The following is a 13484-nucleotide window of genomic DNA, read 5'->3' as shown; positions in this document are numbered from 1 at the left end:
TTTGTACTTTCCCAAAATTTACGCCTATAAATGTGTAGGAAAATACATATGTTTCTGCTGAGGAAATGTTGAATGGAATGGGGGACAATATGCCAAATCTTATGTACTGAGATAAATTAGGTAAATACTTAAGTAATTATCTACATATTTTTCCACTTGATGAAAAAAAAAAATACTTGCATCCATCTGTGGGCAGATGATGGAACAAAAGACACCTGACTATCGATGAAACACAGACGGAGCAGATTTTACACAGTCTGTACATCTCTACCCACTTCTACTATAAAATGCCACGACCCAAGTAAAAATACCCGAATAGAGAACCCCCCTGGAAAAATACAGGTTCCAGTCCAACCAGTTAAGTTATGCTTAACATCAATGAGACAGTAGCATAGGGGTGGACGAAAGGCACTTACCTTTCGTCGAAGCTTGTTCGCGGTGGGGGGGAGGCGCTTCGCTGCTCCCCCCGCGAAGTTCAGGCCGGGGGGGGGGATGCTTCCCGTGATAGGCTACGTGATGATTAACGTAGCCTATCATGGCTAGATCTGCAAAGTCAGCCGTGATAGGCTACGTTAATCGTCATGTAGCCTATCACGGGTGACTTAAAAAAAAAAAGCGCGTACGCTAATGGCAGCCCCCATAGGGAGCCGCCATTCGCGTTCCTTATTTAGTCGCTGTAGTCTACGTAAATGTTTACGTAGACTACAGCGAAAATAAGGGCAATGCAAATAGCAATAAGGGCAATGCAAATTTTCGCCGTAGTCTACGTAGTCTATGCCGCCGCCATTACAAAGTGTAAAAAAAAAAAAAAAAGTGATAGGCTACGTAACGATTAACGTAGCCTATCACGGCTAGATTTCCAAAGTCAGCCGTGATAGGCTACGTAAATCGTCATGTAGCCTATCACGGGTGACTTTGAAAAAAAAACGCGTACGCAAATGGAGGCGCCCATAGGGCGCCGCCATTTGTGTTCCTTATTTGGTCCAGGTAGTCTACGTAAAGATTTACATAGACTACGCCGTAAATAAGGAACGCAAATGGCGGCGCCCATAGGCCGCCGCCATTTGCGTACACGCTTTTTTTTTTCCAAAGTCACCCGTGATAGGCTATGTAATGATTAACATAGCCTATCACAGCTGACTTTGGAAATCTAGCCATGATAGACTACGTTAATCGTTACGTAGCCTATCACGGGGTGTTTTTTTTTTTTACACTTTGTTTCGCGGCCGGGGAGACTATATTATGTGTGTGTGTGTGTGGGGGGGAATCTCCCTCAATCCAGCTGTTCCGTGGGGAAAAAAGACCCATTCACCCAAGGGTCTTCTGAGATAACTAACAGGAGGTCTGATAATGAACTGGATGTGGAAATACAAAGCTGAGCAGAGAGGAGAACCAACTCTGTGCATGTCTACTCAGAAGTAAGCCTTCCTGAGTTCAATGCTACTTACTCCTACACATGTCAGCACCCCACTTGCCCCCAGCTCAGCTTTGTATTTCCACATCCAGCTCATTAGCAAACCTCCTGTTAGTTATCTCAGAAGACCCTTGGGTGAATGGTTTTTTTTTTTCCCCTGGGAACAGCTGGATGGAGGGAGGTTACACACACACACATGAAGAATATAGTTCTTCATATTCCCTGGTATGTTTATTCCTCATTTTGTCCATTCCCTGAGCATGTGCAGAGTGTGCTTTTTTATTCAAACAAAGAGAAGGTTGCTGATCTTTCCCTTCATGCTGCATTTGTACAAGTGAAGTGTGACTGCTTCAGAAAGAACTTTCCATTATACTGTCTCTTTTTCTTCATGAGTTTCATAACAGAAGTATGGTGTAGTGGTGAGAGACCAGCCCAGAGTCACCCAGTGAGATAACTAACAGGAGGTTTGCTAATGAGCTGGATGTGGAAATAGAAAGCTGAGCTGGGGGCAAGTGGGGTGCTGACATGTGTGGGAGTAAGTCACATTGAACTCAGTAAGACTTACTTCTGAGTAGACATGCACAGAGTTGGTTCTCCTCTCCATTTTAGCCTCACAACATCACCAGCAAGGCTGGATGTGGAAATAGAAAGCCTAGCAGGGGGAATAATACTCGTTCAGGGCTCCAGACTGGCATGGTCATTTTAAAAGGGTTTTTCTTTCTCTCTTTAAAATAGTGTTGCTTTAAACAAAGAGTGCATCGCTCAGGCACACCTAGGGCAGCCTTGTTTTGGGAAGCCCCGAGGAGGAGGAAGTGTTTTGGTAGGAGGAAGTAAACGGAGACAGAGGATTTCAATTGAAAAAGAACACCCACAAACAAGGTGGTGAGCACAATTCATTTTTTAAAAAAAAAAAACTTATGTATTTATTATTGAAATATACTACCTTGCGTTTTTATTTACGAAAATTTTGCAACTCTGTGCGGATGACAAAAAAAACCCTGCATGACTGCTGGCTCTGCAGGACCTCATGGTGCCATTCCACAGAGGATTCCGTGGCACAGACTGAAGGGAATTCAATCCCATTTCAGTCCGTGGCAGAATTCTCTGACATCCCTACTCCCTCATCCTCACCAGCCTAGCTGTCCTGGCTGATGGGACAGAGAGAAGGCCATCCAAGGCTGATCCTGTTGAGCGGCCTATGTGGTGTTGCTGGAGGTGCTCCTTGAGATAGGCTGGTCTGGAACCATATAGGGTTTTAAAGGTCAAAACCAACACCTTGAATTTGGCCTGGAAAATAACTGGTAACCAGTGCAACTCCTTCAGCACCAGAGTGATGTGATCACATTGGCGGCTGCCTTTAATCAGGCAAGCCACCATGTTCTGCATCAGCTGCAGCTTCTGAACCATCTTCAAGGGTAACCCCATGTAGAGCACATTATAGTAGTCTACATGAGAGGCGACCAGGGCATGTACTACTGATGGAGCAGATGGTCGAGAAGGTAGAGGCGCAGCTGCTGTTATGGAAGTTATAGAGCAATAAATACTGCATATACATAATTTTACTGCAGCTCTATTAAAAGCAACCTCTGTAGCCCACTTAACATCAAACTTCTACCATATGGAGGCCACCTGGAGTTACATTTATGTGGTGGGTGTTTTGTAAAGTCAACCATTCATGTATAGCAGCTTGCCACATGGGTTGGCTACTACTGCACTATTTTCTATCATGCCACCACCAAATATTCCTGCCAGAGGTCTTCAGCATTCTGGAGAAAAGGGCAAGCTGGCAACCTATTCAGATACTGCACATGAGTTCCTTACTATATGAAACAGCCCAGGGATACCACTTAGGGAAGCCAGGGGAGTAATATCTCTCTAACACACATTGTGCATATTCCTAGGGATGGAGAAGAAATTGGTTCAGTTTACATGTTAATGTAGACCTATCCTAATTTCACACTTTTGAACCAATATGCAGACCAAAACTCAATTATCCTTTGAAATTCGCACTTTTCCTAAATTCACAGTAGAGCTCTCCAATAAAAAATGCAATGAAACATTTGTATATTTGGGGAAGTGTACACAAAAATGCATATATTTGTGCAAATAAAATTCAAAAATGCATTATATTAGGATTATATAAATTGCTTGCAAAAATGTACATATGAGGCAAAATTGTATACAGTACATGTATTCAGGAAAATCTGCACAATTATATGTATACATTTTCATGAGAACTTCTTTCTCAAAGTTTGGAGTGAACCTAACTTAAGACTGAAAAAATGAGAAACTGAGATAAACAGAAATTTACCAATTCGTCCACCCCTACATATTCCTCAGGAACACCTACATCTCTAGTTATTTCACCAGTTCTACACATGGAACAACTATTGTATTATGTATTGTACTATTGTGCCATTTACTCTATATGCATGCCATTTGATGTGAAAACAGGGTGCCTGGTTTGCGTTGATTAGGAGGGGGAATTATTTACCTCTGTGGACCACAACTGAGGCACTAGATAAAACTCTTCATAATATTATTAGAGTCATTTTAAAGCTGAGGATTTTAGTCATAGGACACTTCACAATAATCTGTTCCACAGATGTGTGTGCTGAAGGTTGGAAACCTTCATTTGATCTAAGATCTAGATTTCCTTTTTATTATGATAATTTATTATGGTGGGATGTTCATTAATAAAGCCAACACACTCCCATAATAAATGATACTTAATGGTTGAACTGAACAGTTTCGCATATGGCTGAACATACACTTAATCATAGAAATTACAACATTAATTATAAAGAAGTATGCCCTACACTGTTTCACACACTCTGTATTGTGAAATATCTCAGGATAGTTTTCATGAACCTTATCATAGATGAGGGGTATGGAGGTGGAACACTGAGTTTATTGGGTGGATTAGAAATGTAATAAATATAAATAAATAAATTTCTAGAACAGAGTATCTTACTCTCTTTCTGATTAACTCCAGTAGGCTGCTTGCCATCATCAATCACAGTGGTTCCTAAGGATCTTCGTGGGTTGTTTGGTTGGTCCAAGATTTATAACACACCTTTACCTGTTACTACTAGACCTGTTTTAAACATGCAAGTTAAAATAGCCTGGACAAGAACAGGAAACACTAAGTATGGGTTTGGCAGATAGTTTGGCTGAGCAAAATAATGTTTGTGTCAAGAATGCCAGTAGACTGCAAAAGAAGGAGTCAATCAATGCATATCAGCTAATGTAAGGAAACTGATAACTCTCACATTTGGAGATAACCATTAAAAAAGAAGTACTTATTAGGCTGGAGGAGAACCCATCACACACACACAAATGTAATAGGCTTCAGTTCGGTTGACTGCAGGTGTGCTGCAGCATATATGTGAGAAATACTCTTGATCATGATCTCATCTAGTTTGGCTTGATAATGTATATTGGCAGTTCAGTAATGTATAACTCTATTTTCCTTGACAATGCTTTCTGGAGGTTGATAAAATAGTCTGGATAGTGATAAATTTAGCTTCATTTAAAAAAAAATGGAATAACTTGTCTAACTTTTGAATTTGAATGGCTGTCCATAAGTTGTAAGTATATTTCTTGGTACCCTTAAAAAGACTGAGGAACCAAGGGCATAATCAGACTGAAGCTGATTACACAGGACCTTTCAGATATTCATAAACTTTAGTGGTAATGTTGTTTGTAGACATTCTTTTTAGCATTGATTTACACCAGGGAGGGCAACCACAATTGTGTGGGAGGCCAGATGATCTCCCACCCAGGCTTCTGCAGGCTGAATGATGTCAGAGGCTGTGGCCACACCCCCTAACATCATTTGGTCCCTTATGGGCATGTCAGAGACAACAGTGGGGATTCCTCCAGGAGGCAAGGATTAGAGGCCAAGCTCCACCCCCTGGAAGAATTCAGGTAGACTCTCAGGCCAGATGGGTAACCTTTGCAGGCTGGATTAGGCCTGCAAGCTGGAGGTTGATCTCCTTGGTTTACATTTTGGTGAAATTCTAAATGAATGCTGCCTTTTGTTTTTAATTTGAAAGAATGATTATCCCAGAACTGAAAGAAAGTGGCCTCATTCATGCAACAGGAGAAATAAATTATAAAATCTGTTAACAGAAAGCATTTATTATGCACATTCCCCATTGCTGAACACAGTGTTCTGTTGTGCTTAAAATTCATTTTGAGGAATTTCCCCCATCTTTATGTGTGCAATGATAAATTGCATCAACAGGTTAAAACACTTCCTTTCATAACTGTCATATAGCAAACTTCAGTAGGTTGTCTGCTAAACCATTCTTTTGTAAAGCTGGCACAGCATCATTAAATTCTGTAAAAATACTTAATGTAGATTAATTAGTAACTGAGTCATTTTTAAATTATAAAAGGCAGTATTTAGCAAAGTGGAATGTGCAATTAATGCATAGAAGCCAGATCCTCTTAACAATGGTAAATCTTAATTATCTCGTGGTATGTCATTTATATTCAACTTGTAACACCCAATCTTGTCATTGCTGTTCAGATGTCATGGGTGAATTTGTCGTTTGCATTCTTGAAGTGCATTTAAGTAACTCACAAAAGAGGAAGTAATATGTTTTATAAGCCATTCTCAAGGCTCTGTAGATTACCTAAGGATGTGAGCTTTCAGCTTCATGCAAGGGCTTCAACTCTTGGCCCCCCATGAGTAGCTGCACTCACAGTTGCCATGTCCATGGGCTTTGAGTGTCTGTCCAGAACAGCATCTGAGGTTATGGTAGTCTAGAACACCAGGATCATGATTCACACGTGTTGTCCACCCCTACCACAGGGCAACCTTCATGATATTCTACCAGTTCCTATCAAATTTTGAGAATCCTTTTTAAGTTCACATGAAAATTATGTATTTTTGTATACATTTATTCTGCTCTATGCATTTATTAATGCTATTTTAATGGATGTGCTCATTTCTGCAAGCAATTTTCCCAATAGAAAGCATTTGAAAATGTTGTTTTCACTAACATCTGCACTTTTTTGTGTGCACTTTCCCCTAACATACACATTTGTACGTATTTTTGATTGGAGGACTCCATTGCAAAATTGGGAGAAGTGCAAATTTGGAAGGATACTGATTTTCAGTTCACATATTGCTTCAAAAGTGTAAAATAATGGCAGAAAGCGAAGAGGATCTAAAGAGCCTCTTGTTGAGGGTGAAAGAGGAGAGTGCAAAAGCTGGTTTGAAACTCAACATTAAAAAAACTAAGATCATGGCATCTGGCCCCATCACTTCCTGGCATATAGAAGGGGAAGAAATGGAAGCAGTGACAGATTTTACTTTCTTGGGCTCCAAGATCACCGCAGACGGTGACTGTAGCCATGAAATTAAAAGACGCTTGCTCCTTGGGAGGAAAGCTATGGCCAACCTAGACAGCATAGTAAGAAGCAGAGACATCACCTTGCCGACAAAGGTCCGTCTAATCAAAGCTATGGTTTTCCCAGTAGTAATGTATGGCTGTGAGAGCTGGACTATAAGGAAGGCTGAGCGCCGAAGAATTGATGCTTTCGAACTGTGGTGCTGGAGAAGACTCTTACGAGTCCCCTGGACTGCAAGGAGGTCCAATCAGTCCATCCTAAAGGAAATCAACCCTGAGTGCTCATTGGAAGGACACATAATGAAGCTGAAGCTCCAATATTTTGGCCACCTAATGCGAAGAGAAAACTCCCTGGAAAAGACCCTGATGCTGGGAAAGACTGAAGGCAAAAGGAGAAGGGGACGGCAGAGGATGAGATGGCTAGATAGCATCACGGATGCAATGAATATGAACTTGAGCACGCTCCGGGAGAGAGCGCAGGACAGGAAGGCCTGGTGTGCTATGGTCCATGGGGTCACGAAGAGTTGGACACGACTGAATGACTGAACAACAACAACAATATTGAAATGTGAACCAAACCAAGTTATCCTCCATTGCTAAGTGGACTCATGGCAAGGGATATCATCATTATCATCATCATTTAGGACCTGGGAACTGTTCTGCATGTCCTACTAAGCCTGCCTACATACTCACAGACCTCTTGCTAGGCCTCTTCATTTATGGATGGAGGCAATTCTGAACAACTTCACCCACATTCCAGATGCCACACAGATATTTTTTGCAGACAGCATCCAAACAGGATTCAATTTGTTTTAGGATATGATAAAACAGTCTGGAGCAGTACAAAGAGTTTTCACCTATTCCTAGAAAGATATTACCAGCTGCCCTGCCAGTGTGAGAGGATACTAGAGAGAACCTCCACCCATCGAGATTCAGAGTTGTGTGTGCAGTACTCCAGAACCAGTTATAAAGTGTTGTTAGTATTGTCAGCCTGGACTGTACTGATTGCCTGTTACTTTGGGCAGGAAGAAGCATTTTCAGACTCAATGTAGGTGTCCAGATGTCCTCCATCTAATAAGGAATCACCACTGACCACTTTGACAACCCTAATCATATCTTAGAGGGGTTAGATTCAGGCAAAAACATATGGATATACACCATCTGTTCCTTGGACTGAGGTGTATGTATACGTGCTGGACACTGCATTTCTTCTTCTCAGTAATCATACTGGCTATCAAATGAGATATTTTAAATCCAGGTTTTCCACCCACTTTTTTCTTCTGTCCATCTGTGCAACAAGTCTACTTTAGACTGATACTGAACAATGCCATCCCTTTAAAAGAATATTCTAGATGCCAGTTCTCTTAACATTTGTTGTTCAGTCATTAAGTCGTGTCCGACTCTTCATGACCCCATGGACCACAGCACGCCAGGCCTTCCTGTCCTCCGCTCTCTCCCGGAGTGTGCTCAAGTTCATATTCATTCTCGTAACATAATTCCCGGTAATTTAATAAAAACAAAATTATTGGAAGAATAAAAATCAGGTAGCAGAAAAAAATAGTGACAACAAGGCCATTTCCGGAGAAATGTCATTTTAATATTGTGAAAAAAATATATAAAAGAAAATATAAAAGTACCAAAGTATCACTTATAGACTTAAAAAAAAGTTTTAGACAAAATACCTTATGAGAAGCTCATGAAGAAAGTATTCTCAATATGAGGGAACTGTCAGTGACATATGTAGTAGCAGGGAAGAAAATACACTCTGACACAGCACATATTTGAACTGTGACACATGTCAAAAGATTTCTTTGATGTCACAGGTGAAATCTTCATTCGATTGAAGTCATTGGCAAAGTCCTGACTAATTAAGCCTCGTATGTTCAACAGGATGTTAAAAGAAGCTGGATTTCATTCCCAGATTTCTGTAAAATATTTATTTGTGTCACATAGACAGACTAGTGATAGGCAAACTCTCCTCAGCTTTCCTCAAAATCCATAATCACACACACCTGGAGCTTTCCTGGAGACTGCAAAAAGATAAAATATACAACCCAGGTCTTGAGGAAACTTGCCTCAAAACTCCAGAAAATATTCATGAAGCCCCCCCACACACACCAGTAGCCCCCACCCATTCCACAAGCAAAAAACAAAACATGAGTGTTTCTCTCCCTTGAGAGAAAAATGATGCTAGCAGCAGTGGAAAGGGCTAGAGTGGTCAGGTGTCCTCTATTTCAAGGGCTGCCAGAGGACTGTCCTCTATTTGAAGGACTGTCCTGTCCAATCCTAATTTGAACCATATTTGTTGCCCATTAGCAGTTAGCACTCAGACAACAGACTGTAAAGGCAGAAACATGGGTCACGTAGTCACAGCCTGGCACAGAATGGTGGTGACATGGGCTGTACCTCTTTTGCCCTCTTCTTTGGAGATGCATGTCCTCTTTTCAGAAATGGCCACCCTATGCTACAGACAGAAGAGGTCTTGTTGACTTATCCTTAACTGGAAATTAAGGCTGTGCAGGGACCCCCCAATCTGGCTCGGGAGCTGCTTTGTGGCTTCGGAGGTGGGCCTGATCTGGCTCAGGCAGATTCACACCCCCAACCCGCCTTGGCCCCAAACCCAAAGCGGGTTCCCCCCGATGCCCCCATGCAACCCCCAGCTCCTTACCTGGGCCGCCACCTTCTCCGTTGCTCCACCTTCGCCGCCGTCACCTTTGCCGCTGCCCGCTGCTGCTGTCTTTGCCGCTGCCGCCACCTACTGAGGCCTCGATGTGTGGTGATTCTTCTTCCAGTGAGTTGCCATTTTTAAAATAGCAACCTCCTGGAAGATCGTGCATCTAGGCCTCAGGAGGTGGTGGTGGGCAGCGGTGGTGGGCGGTGGTGGGCTGCTCTCGCTTTCGCCGGCAGTGCTTCCATCTCCTGAGGCCTAGATGCATGGTGACTCTTCTTGCAGGGAGTTGTCATTTTAAAAATGGCAACCTTCTGGAACTTCCAGCCTAGGTTGCCATTTTAAAAATGACAACTCCCTGCAAGAAGAGTTGCCATGTGGCCAGGCCTCAGGAGGTGGCGTGGTGGCATGGTGGCAGAGGCGTGGCATCAGAGGCATGGAGGCAAGGAGAAGGAGGCTCAGGTAAGGACCTGGAGGTTCTGGGGGGGCTGGGCCAGGGGCCAAAGCTCACCAAGCCCCCAATCTGCTCCAGGCCACTTCGTGCCCCCTCCGCTTTGCCTCAGAGGGGGCACAAAGTGGCACAAAGCAGCCCACTTTGACTCAGGGTTCGGGCCTTGGACCGAAGTGGTGCACAGCCCTACTGGAAATTATCACTTCCTGCCAGGGATCTGTAGATTCTTCCACCTCCCAGACTGAACCAGGGGGCAGAGGAAGGTACAAATCCTATGGATGTGTTTGGTGAAAATTATGAAGAGTTGCTTGAACAACTGAGCACCCCTGCTTGAATTTCACTGAGCAGAACTGAGGTGGGCACAGGCTGCTGCAAGTCAACGAATACTGGAAAGCACCTGCTGTGATTGCCCCCTCTCCCCCTCCCCATTCCCCAAGGCCAAAATAAATGTAACTTGGGGAAGGGGAAGATGGTGGCCGTGGCAGAGGTGTCAGGCACTCCCACAGATCCAGTGGAGCATCTCTTCCCACAAGTGATTGGGACAAAACATGTTCCAGAATCCCCACAAGAAACTGACACTTCACCAAGGAGACGGCTCCATGGCAGGAAATGATACTCCTAAGCATGGCCAGGAGCGTAATTTCCACTTTGTGGATGGATGATGCTTGCAAGCAAGCCAAATCTGTCTTTAGTAGGGATGGGGAGATGGATGTCCCCCCCCCCCGAGTCCTCTGGACCTCTGCCAAGCTGTTGCTCCCACTAGCACCCCCCTATTCTTGCCAAGCCAGCCATACCTACCTGAGCCGTCTGTGAGCACCTGTTGTTCCCATGGTATCCATTTTGCAAACAACAACAACAGTGTCTCAGGAACTTCCATAAATTTAATTAGGGACGTTGTGGGCACCCAACTGAGTTTGGGAATTCATCGGGCAACCCCGCCCACAACCCCTGAACTGCGCCCGCCAAGATGCTATCCTTGTTCACCCCCCACTTGTGCCTGCTCGTGCTCCCCAGTACTCACTGTGATCCCATTCGGTGAGCGCCGCCATTTTCGCACCTTTGATTTCTGCGCAAAACAGGAAGTTTTTTAAAATGCGCATATTCAAATATGCGCAGTTTGGAGCTGGGAAAGTTAAATAAGTGCAATATTAGAGGTATAATCCCGGGTGCCTGGAGAAACCGAACTAGAGTGAGGTCTTACATTCCAAAATTTAATATTATGCACATAGCAGCCATAAAGTCCCAATTTATGCAATATTACAGACATAAATGGGCCATTTACGCCTGCAGTATTGTGTAGATGGGGCCTTTATGGCTGCTAGGTGCAGAATATTACATTTACAGAAGTTCCCAAGTTACCTTTTTTTCGTAAAACAGTGACCACAGGAATAACAGGTACTCACAAACACAAATTGGCTCAGGTAGGTGAGGGTGGCTTGGTGAGTGGGGGCAGCAGCTAGCGGGACCAGCCCCTGAGGTGCAAGCGGGGGGGGGGATTCTGTCAGACTCCCAGACTGAGCTGGGCACCCGCACCATCACTAGTCTCTAGAGAGTCCTTTCTTGCCACCAGTTATCCCTCCTACCTCTCAGTGGGGTTGTTGTTGTTGTTGTGTGTGTGTTTTATTGTGAAGGGTGGGCTAGCAAGAAAAGCTGGATGCTACCAGGGGCAATTGCAATCCCCATTATGACCTAGGGCTAGGACCTAGCTTAATAACCAGCTAGGACTGAATCTGGAGGAGTCTAGCCCCAGCTTGTTAAACAGTGGAAGTGTGTGTCAGGTTCTCTCTGTCAAATTCTGAACTCCCCCAATTCTAAATTGATCTAGTCACTAACAGACTTAGGCTGCAATTTAACTCAGTGGGATTTACTTCTGAGCAGACATGTATGAGGTTGCACTGTAAATATCTTTTTGAACATCCATGGTATCAATCACTGGAACATTTTGTGCTAGCTCTGTTCCAATACATACATTTTAAATGCATATTTTGAGAGAAATTAGACATGTTGGGGAAAATGTTTTAAAATATGTATTTAAATACATCTTTAAATGTGGGGGTTTGTGTGGATTTTTTTCCTTAAAAATCACATATGGGAGTGGGACAGACATATTGAACAGAAAAAGGATTGAACAGACTTACTGGTGAATGCATGTTAAAATGACACAAACCAGAAAAATGCTGATTTGCCCATTTTTACTATCCATTTTATCCATTTAGAGGCTCTTTTTATTCAGTAAAATACAATCAGGCCCCTAAATGGATAAAAAAAATAAGAAAGAAATGACAGAATCCATTGCATTAAATGTCTCCTGTCACTGTCTCCATTTAAAGGCTAGTACACTTTAAATATGTTTTGGTTTTTAAGCTGCACAAACTATGAAATTGAAGGAAATATCATTAAGACATTTTAAAGAGAGAGAGAGAAAAGTGAGAAAGGGAGAGAGATGTTTTAAACCAATATATTTCTTATGCCACCTGCAGGATTTGGCAGTAGCACAAAATGTTCCATGTTGAAACTAACTTTCTAATCTGTCAAGCAATTGTTGTCAAATCTCTGTTTTTCCAACTGTTTATTGCTCACAAGTGTCTCAAAGCATTATGGAGCATAATATAGATATCTTTCTTTAGTCCATCATGCTGCAGATAATGTTAATACAAGACCCTGGAAACCTTAAGAGCAGATGCTGTTCTTGCGCTTGGAAATATCAACCACCAGGACTCCCCTTAACTGTTGAATCTCAAGCTGCATAATTTTGTGGCTGTGGTAATAATATAATACTGATGTTGTTCTTTTTAATTAGGCTATACAGATATATGCAATCTGTTGCACTAAGGAAAGTCTTCAAATGACTTTGCAATGAAACTGTTTAAAGCACTCTGTTCACTATCCTCTTCCAATTTTTTACCAAGAAAACTACTTGCCACCTGCGTGTGATCTCCTGGTTGAGCCACTGTGAGTTTTAGAGCCTTGTGTCACCCTGAGAAGGAATTGGTCATGTTGAGTATTCAGTTAAAGCACTCGAAAACCCTCAAGGCAGGATGCCTAATGATGGATATAACATTTGGAGAGCCAAGTTCCCTCTGCTGACTTCCACTTCATCCCCAGCTACAAGGGGGCAGGGGGAGGGGGAGAATCTCCCTTTGAGGATGGGAAACTAGACAAAGAAGTATCAGAGAGATGGGCAGAACTTAGGGATGGGTGAGAAATTCATTTTTGTTTGTTTCTGACCAGAATTTTTCCAGTTCACACCTCCCAGATCCAAACTAGGATCCAAATTCAATCTGAAATCTGAAATCCATACCTTTCTGAGCTTGCAGTGTGATCCACACAACAAAAAATGTGTTCTAAAATGCATACGTTTGAAAAATGGGCATGAAAAAAATGCATAAACACACTTTAATCAATGGAAGAAAAATGTGTACATTTCAAAAATGTGCACAAATGATGCATAGTACATTTGGGATAATACACAGAAAAATGCGTATGAATTCTTGTGTGGTAAAAGAACAAACCTGGTAATCTGATATGGACACTTTGGAATGAGATTCATGGTGGAAATCAGATACCCTCAGTAAGTTCAAGTTTTGC

Source organism: Heloderma suspectum, chromosome 1 (assembly GCF_057233095.1).
Source record: "Heloderma suspectum isolate Gila_16-S chromosome 1, 16-S_ref, whole genome shotgun sequence".
Classification (NCBI taxonomy): Eukaryota; Metazoa; Chordata; class Lepidosauria; order Squamata; family Helodermatidae; genus Heloderma; species Heloderma suspectum.
The sequence above is the reverse complement of the archived record's forward strand: the minus strand, read 5'-3'. Positions refer to the sequence as shown.